A 13,165-nucleotide genomic window follows, 5' to 3' on the forward strand; every position below is an offset into this window, starting at 1 on the left:
GCACAGGAGACAACTTCCTGAACAGAACACCAACAGCACAGGCTCTAAGAGCAACAATCAATAAATGGGACCTCATGAAACTGAGAAGTTTCAGTAAAGCAAAGGACACTGTCGTCAGAACAAAACGAATGCCTACAGATTGGGAAAGGATCTTCACCAACCCTATATCTGACAGAGGACTAATATCCAGTATATACAAAGACCTAAAGAAGCTTAAAAGCAGCAAACCAAGTAATCCAATTAAAAAATGGGGAACAGAGCTAAACAGAGAATTCTCGACAGAGGAATATCGAATGGCAGAGAAACACTTAAAGAAATGCTCAATGATGTCCTTAGCCATCAGGGAAATGCAAATCAAAACGACCCTGAGATTTCACCTTACACCCATCAGAATGGCCAAGATGAAAAACTCAAGTGACAACACATGCTGGAGAGGTTGTGGAGAAAGGGGAACCCTCCTCCACTGCTGGTGAGAATATAAACTGGTACAACCACTCTGGAAATCTATCTGGCGCTTTCTAAGACAATTAGGAATAGTGCTTCCTCAATACCCAGCTATACCACTGCTAGGTATATATCCAAACTTTGCTCAAGTAAACAAAAGGGATACTTGCTCAACCATGTTTGTAGCAGCTTTATTTGTAATAGCCAGAACCTGGAAACAACCCAGATGTCCATCAACGGAGGAATGGGTACAGAAATTGTGGTATTTTTACACAATGGAATACTACTCAGCAATCAAAAAGGAGAAAATCATGAAATTTGCAGGCAAATGGTGGGATCTAGAAAAGATCATCCTGAGTGAAATATCCCAGAAGGAGAAAGACAAACACTGTATATACTCACTTATATAGACCTATAAGATATGACAAACATAATGAAATCTATCCACCTAAAAAAGATTATCAAGAGAGCGGACATGGGGTAAGATGATCAATCCTTGTTTAGAAAGACAGATGGGATGTGCATTGAACATATGACAGGAGTCTACTGAGCACATCTGAAATACTAACTAGCAGCTTTTTCAAAGCAGATACAAAGACTCATGACCAAACCTTTGGCAGAGTACAGGGAATCATAAGAAAGAAGGGGAGTTAGTATGATGGGGAAAGGATAGGAGCTCCACAAGGACCAAATATATCTGGGCACAGGGTCTTTTCAGAGACTGACATTCAACCAAGGACCATGTATGGATATAACCTAGAACCTCTGCTCAGATGTAGCCTATGGTAGCTCAGTAACCAATTGGTTTCCCATAGTGAGGGGAACAAGGACTATTTCTAACAGGAACTCAATGACTGGCTCTTTGATCTCCCCACCCCCCAAGGGAGGAGCAGTCCTGTTAGGCCACAAAGGAGAGCTTTGCAGCCAGTCTTGAAGATACCTGATAAAACAGGATCGGATGAATGGGGAGGAGGTCCCCCCCATCAGTGGACTTGGAAAGGGGCACGGTGGAGATGAGGGAGGGAGGGTGGGATTGGGAGGGAATGAGGGAGTGGACACGGCTGGGATACAGAGTTAATAAAATGTAACTGATAAGAAAAAAATAAAATTAAATTAAAAAAAATAATTGTGCACACACATACATGTACACAAACAAGTTGATTAAAGAAGATATAGGCATAAATTCGCACACCCATGGCCAGATGACCGAAATTTACACTGAAAAAAAAAAAAAAAAAAGACAGCATCTTAAACAAATTGGTGTTGGTCAAACTGGAAAGCTACATGTAGAATAATCCAAATAGATCCATACTTATCACCCTGCCCAAAACTCAACTCCAAATGTATCAAACACCTCAACATAAAACCAGATACACTGAATCTGATAGAAAAGAAAGTGGGGAATAACCTTGAACTCACTGACACAGGAAAAGACTTTCTGAACAGAACAGTTAGCACAGGCCCTGAGATCAACAATTAGTATATGGGACCTCACACACTTAAAAGCTTATGCACGGCAAAGGACAGCATCATTAGGACAAAGCAGCAGCCTACAGAATGGGAAAATACTTTTACCAGCTACACATCTGATAGAAAGGTAACATCAAAATTGTGCAAAGAACCTAAAAACACTGGATATCAAGAAAACAAATAACTCAATTAAAAATGGGGTAGTTATGAATAGAGACTTCTCAAAAGAAGAAACACAGAAGGCTGAGAAAATTTTTTTAAATGTTCAACCTCCTTAGCCATCAGGGAAATGCAAGTCAAAACTACTTTGAGGCTCCACCTTCTACCCATCAGCATGCCTAAGATCAATAAAGCAAATGACAGTTCAAGCAGGCGAGGTCGTGGAGTAAGCAGAGCATGCATCCATCCTCGATGGGAGTGCAAACTTGCACAGGCACCAAGAAGTCCTGTAACCTGACAGAAAGCGTCAGTGCCGCTGGGCCAGCAGAGTGAGGTATTCGGCCATGAAATTTTTTTCTGCACACGGGTTTGCATTTTTACATGTGGTGAATTCAGTGAGCACTGACTGTGGGGGGAGTGTCGGCTGGAGAGAACAAGGGAGGAGCAGATTCCCCTGATCTGGAGAGGTGAACATGGCAGGTGGAGACCCGTGACCCGTGAGGGTGCAGGGATGAGCTCTTCGGGGAGAAAAGACGCTTATGGAAGCCAAGCCAAGAGCCAGACCACCCCACTATAATCAGCTCATCTCCACACAAGGAGTTGACCTAGGGGGCATCCAGCAAAAGGGCCAGCCTGAGCTGCCTAGTTTTGCCAAGCACACTTAAATTGTTTTCCAAGAGCACAATCTCCCTACCTATCTCAACGTGGTGGTGGAGAGATTTAGTGCCTCACTGATATGGAAAAACTGGGCAGTTTTACATTTGTATACACACACACACACACACACACACACACCTATGCAAACACAAACCACAAAACCTTCAAATTTAGAAAAACTGTTTCTGAAGGACACTCACTTTAGTTTTTACAGATAATGATATTGAAAAATAGAAAAGATGGAAGTCAAAAGGAATATAAATGTATTAACTGAATTAAACGACAAAATTATATAGCCTCCTACTACTTTTTTTTGTGCTCGCTCTCATTGGCACCCTCAGGATTGTTCAACATGTTCAGAGCAGCTTTATTCATAGTACCCAGAACCTAGAAATAACCCAGATGTCCCTCAGCAGAGGAATGGATACAAAAACTGTGGTACATCTATACAATGGAATACTACTCAGCCATTAAAAACAAGGAAATCATGAAATTTGCAGGCAAATGGTGGGATCTAGAAAAGATCATTCTGAGTGAAGTATCCCAGAAGCAGAAAGACACACACGGTATATACTCACTTATAAGTGGATATAAGACCTATAATATAGGATAAACATACTCTGTACACCTAAAGAAGCTAAGCAAGAAGGAGGACCCTGAATAAGATGCTCAATCTTCACTCAGAAAGGCCGATGGGATGGACATCGGAAGGGGGAGAAAACAGCTACTTATAAAGGAGGGAATCATCTGCCTTTTCCACACGGAAAAATTGCAGTTCAGAAAAATTAAATATCTTGTCTGAAATTACCAAGCTAACTGTAACAATAAACACAGCCAGATACTGAGAACTTTATACATGCCAAGTAATTTTAAGTAATTTCACCCATAATTAACCTCAATAATAACTCCATTTGTCCTTCAGTATCCACTGGGATGAATCTAGTACCCTCTGTGGACTCGAAAATCCACAGATGCTCAAGTCTTTTATATAAAACTGGAGAGTATTTGCATATCGCCTATGCGCATCCTCTTCTACACTTTAAATCATCTCTAGATTGCTAATAGTCCAGTGCAATGCAAACGGTTCATAAATACTTGAACTGTATTCTTCAGGGGATAATGACAGAAAAATCTGTGCATGGTTAGTACAGATGTAACCTTTTCTTCATGTATGTTTTGATTCATAGTTGGCTGAATAGATGACGAGACCAGAGATATAGGGGGCCTATTATTTCCAGTAATTTTACCTATTTGCTCTCACTTATGTCATTCCTAGAAGGTATAGTTATTATAATAATAAAGAAAGAAATGTATGGCATATATACAATAAAATTTTACTGAGCTTTAAAAAAAAACGAAATCATGTTAGTTATAAAAAAATTGAGGGAACTAGAAATTATTATATTAAGCAAAAGTAAACCCTGATTCAGGAAGACACATGCTGAACGTTTTCTATACTGTATAGATCCTAGAATTTAATATGAGGGTGGTCATAAAACTAGAAAAGGAACCATAAAAGATGAAAAAATGGGTCTTAGGAAGAAATAGAGTAAATAATATATATGACATCAGAGCAGAGGAGGGGACTATTGGAAAAACGAAGGAGACCGGTTAAAAGGAGAGAAAGATGGTTAAAGGGGAGAGGTCCATAAACAAAACAAGCTGTGAATAAAAGTGCCTTAGTAAAATTTACTACCTTGACTGCTAACCTTGAAGGACTAATGTAGAAATATAACACTGAATTCTTGAAGGAATTCTCCAACTTAAAAAAATAATGAAACAACTTAGGTGTAGTGAGAATTTTGGAATTTGAGTTTCTTTAGAAAACACAGAAATATTGTGAGGCTATGTTTTCATTTTAATTCAGGTGCGCAGCAGCTGACTATGATTTGCCTTGATCCCTAGCAAAGGCATGGTTTGTCCAGCTGCAGATAGGTTCTGCAGCTGGCATTTGGAATTCTGGGAACTTTTTATAGGGTATATAAATGCTAGGGCCCCAAGAGTAAGTGGTTGTTGGTTCCTGCTGGTCACAGTTTGTTAAGTAGTCATACACAAAGAAGAAACAATAAAAATATATCAGATACTCCAACAGTGAAGATAAAATTTGCCCCAAGGAGCTCTGTGCCCCTTATCAACAGGAAGTAGTCTAAGGATTACATGGCTCCCTTTTCTGTCCTATCTAACGTTAGGAGATTGAAAGAGAAGAAGAAAAGTGGTGAATAAGGGTGGAAGAAAGAAGAATCCACAAAGTAGTAAAAGGCCAGTTACACTTATAATCACAAAAACAATATGTAATTCTAAATTGAACTCCACTTCTCTGTTATTTAAAAAAATAAGCTTAACTTCTTATAACTCCGTATTTTCTCATCCTTAGAACACAATCAAAATACCCATTTTATTATGTGTGTGTAATATCTTATTTAAATAGTAAAATAAATATTATCCTGTGTTCTAGAAAAATTAAAGTTAAGAATCAGAACCATTTTCCCAGGGTAAATCTTCTCTTTTATTCCCCCTCAAATAAGCATTGTGTTTTCTCCAGTGATAACAATTGAACTCAGGCCCCCATGAGTGCTAGGCCGGTTCCACCATTGAGTCACATCCCTAGTACCTCTATAGAAACACTATTCCTGCCATCCTCCTTCCACTGGCAGCTGACCTTCCTATCCTCATTTATTTACTATGGTAGTCCAAATTATGAATAATGCCTTACCACCATCATCCTCATCCTTTAATAGAAGGATCTTAATCTTCCTGTGCTGGCTAGTTTTGTGTCAACTTGACAGAAGCTAGAAGAGGGGAACCTCCATTGAGAAATTCCCCCACTAATTTGACCCATTGGGCAAGTCTTTGGGCACTTTCTTCATTGGTGATTGATGTTAATTGGCCCAACCCAGGGAGGAAAGTGCCACACCTGGGCACGTCATCCTGAGTGCTTTGAGAAAGCTGGCTGAACAAGGTGTGAGGAACAAGCCAGTAAGCAGCACTCCTCCGTGGCTTCTGCATCAGTTTTTGTCTGACTTCTCTGGATGGTGGACTGTCCCAAGCTGGTTTTGGTCATGTGTTTTATCACAGTAATAGAAACACTAAGATACTTCCTCTTTGGAATTATCAGCAAGTTCTATATTCTCCAATTCCCGCATTCGCAGCTTTATTCCCATTACCTTTTTCTACCCAGCACTATGCTCACTGTTTCACCCTGTGAGCAGGTGCTGATGTATGCTACCAGAGCAGAAACCGCGGTGGAGACACAAATCTGTTATGCACCCAGTGTGTGGTCTGATAGACACACAGCCTAACCAGTTCGTATTTTATACTACAGAACATGTGTTTATACATTACATGTTGCTGAGCTATCAAAAGTAAACTTACTATCTTGACGTAATGACTCGTACATAATCCTAAAAATTGGGAGCCTAAAGCAGGACTGACTTGAATTTGAGGCTAGCCTGCACTACACAGTCAGTTTGAAGCCACCCTGAGCTACAGTGTGAGAACCTGTTTCACAAACAAAATTTAGAAAACAGGTAAATGACATACATATTATTCATCTAAGATGAACAATTAATGGCAAACATTGAGACATCAGGACGTGTTACCAAGATCTCACTCTGGTTTCCCTGAGTTCATGATCCTAGTGATCTGCATCAAAATAATTTAAACTAAAGGGTGGGGAAATAGCTCAGTCAATAAAAGCTTGAGGTGTCTGTATGAGGACTTGAATTCAGTCCTCAGAACCCAATAAAAAAAAAAAAAAAAAAAAGGCCTAACATAGCAACATGTGCCATATTCTCAAGGCTGGGGAGATGGAGATAGGAGAATTATTGGAGCTTGCTTGCCAGCTAGTGTAGTTGAATCAGCAAGTTCTAGGTTCACTGATAGATGCTACCTCAAGAACTAAGATGGCGAGCAACTGAGTATTAGAGGAAGGTAAGAGACCAGTAAGGGGAAACTTTGGGTCAAAAAGAATAGAATATATAGCTGGTCTTCATGGAGACCTAACATCCTAGTTAAGCAGAGTCAATGACCTGGCTAATGGACCACCCCTTGGGAAAGAAGGGCCACTCCTACAGGTACAACTATTCCTTTAATGAGATACTGTACCTTCCCTTCCCAGAATCCCCATACCATAATGCATTCTCTACAAGACAAGCTGCCATGATGTTCAGCTGGGTATGCCCATAAGAACAGAGAAAGATACAACTTTTCCTTTTTATTTTATTTTTCTCTTTTTCAGATGCTTGCCAGAACCTAAGTATACTTTTTCTGATGATACTTTGGGCTTCCTTACTCTTTCTCTAAAGCCCCACTCCACTGCAAAACTTGTGGCCATATGTCACCATGCAGCTGACCTCCATACCATCTTAATTCCAATGGCATGACGCCTCCCTCCCCTCTTCTTTGCTCCATTCTCCTCTTCTGGGAAGATGATGAGATTTTCAGCTGGCTTGCCCTGGGATGTTTTTTTTTTAAACTCTAATAAATTGTTCTTGAGCTTCCAGTTGAGTCCATTCTAAAATTACTTTATTAGTGAGACTAAGAGCCCCAAAAGGGGAATCTAATTTCTCCTGTATCATCTGGAAATTATGAGGGGACTCTCCAAAATTCTTGTAAAATGAGAAAGACACCAAGTGTCAACTTTTGGACTCCAGACAGGCATGCAAACACACAGGAACACACACATATTGGATTCAAGTGAGATACTAAGAATAAAGTAAAAGATAAGCAGAATTTATTACAGAACAGAGACCATAAAGTGTGGACAATAGCCAAGGGACCACTGCTGAGGAAAGACTAGGCCATGGCCAGAAGACAGTTGTGTAAAACAAACCATCAAGTGTGAAGTGGGCAACGACCAAGACCGCTGTTCTGTTCAAGAAGACTACATGCTATTACCATTGCAAAGCCTGTAAGACACCTTTTTAAGAGGTATTTCCCCTTCCAGGTTACTGACAAGCTCATTCCTTTGATCAGTTGAGAAGACTTAAGTCTTCTAGCTCTGTCTTCCTCTTTGTTGTCAGATTCATATCTAATCTTTTACATGATGCTCTAACTATTAGAGACTACAATTGCGGTACTTCTTTCATTTGGCATTATAAATTCTCTTTTTTAATTAATTTATTACAATTTATTCACTTTGTGTCCCAGCTTTTGTCCCCTCCCACATCCTTTCTTAATCCCACACTCCTTCCCTCTTCTCCTTCCATGCCCCCCCCAAGTCCACTGCTAAGGGAGGTCTTCTTCATCTTCCATCTGACCCTAGCCTATCAGATCTCATCAGGACTGGCTGCATTTTATTATCCTATTTTATGTGTCTAATATCCACTTATAAGTGAGTATATGCCATGTGTGTCTTTCTGCTTCTGGGATACCTCACTCAGGATGATCTTTTCTAGTTCCCATCATTTGCCTGCAAATTTCATGATTTCCTTGTTTTTAATTGCTGAGTAGTAGTCTATTGTGTAAATGTACCACAGTTTCTGTATCCATTCCTTCGTTGATGGACATCTGGGTTGTTTCCAGGTTCTGGATATTATGAATAAAGTTGGTATGAACATGGTTGAGCAAATGTCCTTGTTGTGTACTTGAGCATGTTTTGGATATATGCCTAGGAGTGGTATAGCTATCAGTAGCCCTCTTGTATACAAAAGACAAAGGGCTGAAAAAGAAATTAGGAAAGATACACCTTTTACAACAGCCACAAATAATGTAAAGTATCTTGGTGTGACTCTGACCAAGCAAGTGAAAGACTTGTTTAAAAAAAACTTCAAGACTCTGAAGAAAGAAATTGAAGAAGATATCAGAAGATGGGAAAGATCTCCCATGCTCATGGATCGGTAGGATTAACATAGTTAAAATGGCCATCCTGCCAAAAGCAATCTACAGATTCAATGCAATTCCCATCAAAATACCAAGACAGTACTTCACAGAACTTGAAAGAAAAATTCTCAATAACATATGAAAAAACAAAAAACCCAGAATTCCTAAAACAATCCTGTACAACAACAGATCATCTGGAGGTATCTCCATCCCCGATCTCAAGCTGTACTACAGAGCAATAGTAATAAAAACTACATGGTACTGGCATAGAAACAGAATGGTGGATTAATGGAACGGAATAGAAGACTCAGAAATAAATCCACACACCGACAGATCCTTGATTTTTGACAACGAAGCCAAAACCATACAATGGAAAAAAGATAGCATCTTCAACAAATGGTGCTGGTCTAATTGTATGTCTACATATGGAAAATGAAAATAGATCCATATTTATCATTCTGCACTAAACTAAAGTCCAAGTGGACCAAAGACCTCAACAAAAAACCAGCATACTAACTCTGTTAGAAGGAAAAGTGGGGAAGAGCCTTGAACTCATTGGCACAGGAGACAACTTCCTGAACAGAACACCAACAGCTCAGGTTTTAAGAGCAACAATCGATAAATGGGATCTCATGAAACTAAAAAGCAAAGGACACTGTCATCAGAACAAAATGACAGCCTACAGACTGGGAAAGGATCTTCACCAATTCTATATCTGACAGAGGGCTAATATCCAGAATATATAAAGAACTCAAGAAGTTAAAAAGCAACAAATCAAGTAGTCCAATTAAAAAATGGGGTAGGATGTTAAACAGAGAATTCTTAATAGAGAAATATCGAATGGCAGAGAAACACTTAAAGAAATGCTCAATGATGTCCTTAGTCATCAGGGAAATGCAAATCAAAACAACCCTGAGATTTCACCTTAAACCCATCAGAATGGCTAAGATCAAAAACTCAAGTGATGACACATGCTGGAGAGGATATGGAGAAAGGGGAACACTCCTCCATTGCTGGTGGGAACATAACCTTGTACAGCCACTTTGGAAATCTGGCATTTTCTCAGAAAATTAAAAATAGTGCTACCTCAAGATCCAGCTATACCACTCGTAGGCATTATAAATTCTAAGCAGAAAAATGGTGTTATTTTACCCTACCTCTATCTATCACTGTTTTTCACTTACAACTAATATTTTTACATGGACTCAGGGTGTGGGTACTGAGGCTTATTTTCAAAAAAATAAAAGTCAAAGGACATGTCAGGGAGACAAAAACTCTGTGGAGCTCAAGAATCTTCCATTCGTCAGCCCATAAGGCCTTTCCTAAGTCTTTCCCCTTTGCAAAACAAGAAAGCATTTTTATGCGCGTTTGAATGAGCATGGCCCCAATACCTCAACTATTTGTATATCTGGTCCTCAGTTGATGAAACTGTTTGGAAAAGATGAAGAGGTTTGGCCTTGTAGGAGGAGGTGTGAGCCTGGTGGTAGGCTTCGAGGTTTCAGAAGACTCATACAATTCCCAGTTAGCTCTGCCTTGTGGTTGTGGATCAAAATGTGAACTCTCAGCTGTTCCTTTGCTATGCCACCATAGACTCTAACCCTCCAGCTCTCTGAAACCATAAGCCAAATTAAGTGCTTTCTTTATAAGCTGCCTTGATCATGTGTTTTATTACTACAACAGAAAAGTAACTAAGATGGTTTCCCTTGAATGGACAGTCTTTCAGTGTTTTCCAGGCCCAGACTTGAATTCTGTGTTGTCTTCATTCATTGCCTCTTGGTGAGCTTTTCCTGCTGGCCTGTCTTTTATACATCTCACAGTATTTCTTAAAGCCCATGGCACTTCATGACCACCCACAACAAATACATCCTTAGACATTCCTCTAGTCAAATGTTTTCAACTCAACTCATATTGTTTGTGTTTGTGTGCACAAACATGTGTGTGTGATTTAGGAGCTCTGCTCTGCTCTAATTCTTAAGAGAAGCCTTTTTTAACGTTATAGCCTAGGAGGAAATGAAAACGAAATCATTCCGTAGTGATCTCATCCATGATGGAATTGTGAAGTGGGTTATGACAATGAAAATATGACCAGGAGAGCTTCTAATTTCATCTGACAAGAACCAAGCAAGACTTTTTTTTAATGAACACTCCAGTTCTGATGTATTGGGTAGGATAAGACTTGAAGGCAGTGGGTAAGTAAACATAAATGGTTACTATAGACTCAAAAGAAAGAGAAAAGAAAGAAAGAGAGAGAGAGAGAGAAAGAAAGAGAGAGAGAGAAAAGGAAGGAAGGAAGGAAGGAAGGAAGGAAGGAAGGAAGGAAGGAAGGAAGGAAGGAAGGAACTTCAGTCTTCTATAACCTGGTTATCGAAGTTTTGATATATAAACATCCAGAGTACATATTTACCATGATATTTCTGTACTGTATTTCAAGATACATTATTTTGATAATTTAAACATGTTGAATGCTTAGAATCTAAAGAAAATACATTTATTGAAGGTTTAAAAATAATTCCTAAGGGAAAAAAAAAATAAGTTTCCTCTGAGAAAGGCATAGAATAGTGATCAAATAAACAACATTAAGCAGGGGAAAAATTAAAAGTTGGAATTCTTATATTTTCTAGTTATCATTTTTGACATGGATTCATTAAAACTGTACAATTTTCTCAGGCAAAATCACTGTATCAGAGTGCACTTTAGAGTCTGTGGAAATAGCTCAGCAGGAAAAGTGCTTGCTGCCCAAGCAGGAGTCACTGAGCTCAGATCTCCAGCACCCATGTACAAAGCCAGGCATGGGGATGCCTCCTGATAATCCCAGCACTGGGCAGCTGGAGACAGGAGGATCCCTTTGGCATGATCGCCAGTCAACATAGCCAACTAGTGAGTTCCGGGTTCAGTGAGAGGCTCTGCCACAAAAAAAATAAGATGAAGAGAAATTGAGAAAGACACTTGATGGCAGCCTTTTGCCTCCACATACATGCACATAGACATGCATGCCCACTGGGGTCTGTGTGTGTGTGTGTGTGTGTGTGTGTGTGTATACACAAATATGAACATACATGAACAAGAACATATTCAAATGCTTTTCAATAGTGGCTGCAACAAAGTGCTCTGTGACTTTCCCTATGTAGCCATCACTCATCAACAAAAATAACTAATAAACTAACACACACTTCAACAAATTTCTCTTGTTTTTGCACACAAGGATGCCCACTCTCTCTTCTGACAGGTTACACTTCTCTCTTTGGTATTACTCCTGTCTCTTCTCTACTGATATGAATTGAATTGTATAACCACCAAATTTACATGTTGAAACTCTAAGCCTGCAACACTTACAGAGCCTAGCATATAGCCTACACAGGGTTTGAGGAGCCAGTAAGGTAAAATAAAACCTTTAGTTTACTAGAGGTTTTTGGGATCCCTATGTAGGGTACCATATGCTACCAGGAAAATTGGGGTCTCTTCTTCTGGCTGTTAGTCTAATTGATAAAAGAATTTAGAAACAACTTAGTAAGAAGCTCTAGGACAATTTGCTTTAATTTAAGAGAAAACAACAGAATAGCATAAACCTTAGCAGCTACTTTGAGGAATATGGAGAAAATGAATGGAAATGTCAATACTTTTTGAGTTAGAACAGCATAGTCAGCAATGGAAGTGTGCAGGCAGCTCCCTACCACAAACAGATACAAGGCAAAGGTTGGGGGAGAAAAGAGAGGTGGCTTCAGAGAAAGAGCGAGAAAGCCCAAAGTATCAGAGAAAACATGCTTGAAACATGCTTTGGCCTGGGTAATAAAGATATTTTTTTATTTATTGCAATTTATTCACTTTGTATACCGCCCTCCCTCCCTCTTCTCCTCCCATGCCCCTTCCCCAGGCCACTGATAGAGGAGGTCCTCCTCCCCTTCCATCTGACCCTCGCCTATCAGGTCTCATCAGGACTGGCTGCAATGTCCTCATCTGTGGCCTGGTAAGGCTGCTTCCCCCCCCCTCATCGGGGGGTGGGGGGAATCAAAGATCCAGCCATTGAGTTCATGTCAGAGACAGTCCCTGTTCCCTTTACTAGGGAACCCAGTTGGAGACTGAACTGCCATGGGCTACATCTGTGCAGGGGTTCTAGGTTATCTCCATGCATGGTCCTTGGTTGGAGTATCAGTCTCAGAAAAGACCCCTGAGCCCAGATTTTTTGGTTCTGTTGCTCTCCTTGTGGAGCTCCAGTAAGAGATTTTTTTTAAGTAGAGAAAAAAAAAAGGCCTAACTCAAAAGAGTAGTCAGACTCTGCAAATTGCACAGCAAGAGTCTTGTGAGGAGGTTCACTGAGGGTTTCATCACCTCATTAAAAGCACGATTATTCCTCCTTTCCTCCCATCTCTTTAGCATGGCATTAGGTGGACTGTCTTCTTGAGGAATAGTTCTTGGCCAGGTAATTGACAAGCCCAACTAAATTTCTTCTTAAGGGAGTAAAGAATAGAATAAAATGTGCTCTTGGAAGCATATCAGAATGTCATGGCATCACCCAAGACCAGAATTACTATTCTGTTAACAGGGTCTTAAAGAGTACCACGGCTGGTGTTTCCCTTTCTTGTGTTAAGAGAGAAATGGAAAGTAGGGTCCAAAGCTT

This window comes from Psammomys obesus, unplaced genomic scaffold (genome assembly GCF_907164565.1).
Source record: "Psammomys obesus unplaced genomic scaffold, mPsaObe1.curated_primary_1811, whole genome shotgun sequence".
In the NCBI taxonomy this organism is placed as follows: Eukaryota; Metazoa; Chordata; class Mammalia; order Rodentia; family Muridae; genus Psammomys; species Psammomys obesus.